Source organism: Amphimedon queenslandica, unplaced genomic scaffold (assembly GCF_000090795.2).
Source record: "Amphimedon queenslandica unplaced genomic scaffold, v1.1 AMPQUscaffold_10680, whole genome shotgun sequence".
NCBI lineage: Eukaryota > Metazoa > Porifera > Demospongiae > Haplosclerida > Niphatidae > Amphimedon > Amphimedon queenslandica.
Genome location: NW_003549065.1, coordinates 1 through 3,198, shown reverse-complemented (window position 1 = coordinate 3,198; position 3,198 = coordinate 1). Strand labels below are relative to the sequence as shown.

At 32.1% G+C, this 3,198-nt stretch overlaps 1 long non-coding RNA gene across 1 annotated transcript; it reads right to left on the bottom strand.

Moving 5' to 3' along the window:
• Nucleotides 1-1,703: 1,703 nt before the first annotated feature.
• On the bottom strand, nt 1,704-3,182 carry LOC109589953 (uncharacterized). The gene is made up of 7 exons (XR_002189027.1): nt 2,972-3,182; nt 2,784-2,929; nt 2,594-2,737; nt 2,428-2,498; nt 2,295-2,388; nt 2,108-2,219; nt 1,704-2,057 (listed from the first exon to the last, which is right to left on the bottom strand). It is a non-coding gene; the product is annotated as an uncharacterized LOC109589953 (long non-coding RNA).
• Nucleotides 3,183-3,198: the final 16 nt, after the last annotated feature.

Below are 3,198 nucleotides of genomic sequence, written 5' to 3'. Positions count from 1 at the left end.
CAATTTGCCAAATTTAATTCCCTCCAAAATTTCCCGCTATACGGTAATGTCAACTACTGGTACATAGTAATATTGTCAAGTCTCAGTACTATAGTGTTGTTTTAGTAAAAAATCTGAAAATCCAAGTTTAATTGGAATCAACATTCTACAAAGTCATATGTAATGTATCAAAAAAGTAAAAATCAAAAGATTTCTTTTGATGAAATACTGTATACAATAACTTACACTTTGTTAGGGGTCTTAAACTCTATTACTTTGTTTTCAATTAACTTACATGCAAATTGCATTACTACTACACTAGTATTATGTAATCCTTACTTTATAACAGCATTACCTCATACCAGCTTTTTCATAACAAAATTTTGTGTTACAATTACAATAAAAATAACCAAGAACTAATTTCCTTAGCAGCACTGTTAAGCTTTGTTTTCATATAGTTTTGACTGTTGTGTGGATTCTATGGTTTGCATACAACCATTGCCTGATCTCCATTTCCAAAATTGTTATTGCAAGGCTATATCAAAATCTGGCTTCAAACACTAATTAAATAAACTTGAGGGTTAATGGGTATACATAGACTAAGTGGTGATGCCTTTGATACACCCACACACTATAGTACAACTCCACTAAAAATGAATTAACAAGATGCATATATTTTACTAATTGCCAGTCGACAATAGAGTCTAGGCTAACCATACTATATGTAACAAGCATAGCGAGTATAGCCAGATTGGTTAACAATTACTGTATACGTTTTTATTATAGGCCGTAGACCTCTATCCATAGTCCCATCACAGGGAGACAATATTTTGACTTCTGATCCCGGCAATCAGTTTTATTCCATAAAATGGTAGACCCATAAACCCTATAATAATTGGCTGGTGCCCAAACGTGAAAATGTGCAGGCAAAACCTTGAAAAAAACCAAAACAAAATTTGTTTGAAACACAAAAAATGTCAATGAGAATCAATCTTAGTCCTGTATATTGATACCTAGTACTGTATTATACTGTATATGCCATATATTTCGCGGGCATCAAATGTCGCAATTTGGCTACATTTTTGTATTCATGAATAAAAATTACACAATTTTAATGTAATTACCACACCTACTATACAATCAGCACACTATTTTGCGGATTTGTAAATTTTTCCAAAATGCGAAAGTCCCAAAATTTAATCCCCACGAACTATATGGCTCATATGGTATTGATCAACATTGTGAACATTGATTCACTGCCATGTACTCAATGTAAATAGCTCAGTGTAAAGACACTACTCAATTAAATTGCTAACTGTTGACAAACAAATTTTATATGTAGACTACACAAACACTTATAAAATTTTAATGTTACGTGTTGTCTCTTACAGTTGCCTTAGATCCAATTTTCCCAATTGATGCAACTTATTCTTCTGAATTAAAACTAATCAGTGGCACAAATAGTGAGCTCCACCATTAAAACGCTAAAATAAGAAATTATAATTATAAAAAGGACATCTTCAAAAACTTACTTTAAAATATTGTCTGCCGTAAGGAAAAGACTATAAACTGAGCTACAGAGCGCTTACAGACCTTTCCACTCTCCAACCGCCGTCTGGAGCAGCTTTTGTACTTTTCTAGTATTAAAAATTGATATGCTGGTCCGTTAAATTTTGTCATCTACCAAAAGTTTTGAATGCAATATGTAATAAAAAATAACAGGCTAAAAAATAACTTAGATACAAGACATAAGGATTCTTTTGCAGCAAAAATATTATTTTATACTAGCAGTAATTAATTTTCATGTTGTTGTCCTTTAGAACGCCAATCCATTTCATATGCTTCAGGCTCTTTTTCAGGATCATCATATAAAGGCAAAGGTTTTGTTGGTGGGGACTGAGGAGGAGTCTTTAGATCGCTTTTCATTCTTTGAACACAAAATATTGCCACTAGTATGAAAACTATCACTGCAACAATAAAAGTGATGACAGCAACAGCTATTACAAGAATCTCAGACAATGAGGCTGGTGCTACTGGTGTTACAGAAGGATATGATGTTGGGCTTGAAATTAAATCCTCTACAAATTAAAATAATAATACGCATTGATTTTAATAGCTACAAATGTACCATAATTAATTCCTGTATATCCATCTAAGCAATTGTATACAGTGTCTCCAGCAATTAAACTACTGACAAGTCCCTTCATTCACACAATTGTTCTCTTCACATTCATAAAGTACTAAAATAATGTTAATGTGAATATATGTCCCTTTTAATCGATGTGTCAACTAATATATGTAACTATATCTACTACCTGATTGATTGCAAACTATTCCTTAATATCCTTCAGAACAGAAGTATTGTTACCAACACATGCTCCATAATTGGCACATGAGGATCATAAACAGCTTTAAAAAGTTAAAATTTTATATATTTAATATTTTTACTTGGCTAAAGTAGATCTATATCTTCTAGAATGTCTAAATCCCCTCCTGTTTCTTTATTAGCCTCTCCAATACTTAAATCACGAATAGCAGCAACATGAAAAAAAGCACAATTTGTCATCACCACACAACTACAGGTTAATCAAGAAATAACAACAGTTAAACTAACCTTTAATGCTTTTTCTTTTAGTTTTGGGGCATTGAACTTTGCATCAAACAATGGAGTGTATTCTGGTTCATAAAAAGTATTCCAGCTACATGTACCAGGCTGACTGTATGTGAAGATACTATATACTGGGGTCATCAATAATCCCTATGTAGAAACATATAAAGTACATAGTGTAACAAGAGTATCATACATGTTTGTCCAAAATGAGTATGTATGTTGATAAAATGCTGCTCACAATACAATTAGTTAATTAAATAATTGATCACAGTACATTAAGAGAGTCAACATTAGTTGGTATTGATACAGTGCTTTGACCAAGAGAAACAGCAACTGCATCTATTTATGTTAAAATATAATGTATACATTTAAAGCGGATACCATATGGAGTGAATCCTTGTTGTGTACAAACAACTGAAGCTTCAGTATCAGTCAATGATGAATCACAAATTGTACCCCATGTCTGACTAACACACAAATCAACTCTACCATATGATGGAGAGGAACTGGTATCTCCAACAATACAAATATCTCCATCAGTAGATCTAAATAATTCTATTATTTACAATAAAATACCATAGTGGGAAAAATTAACAGAGTTTAATTTT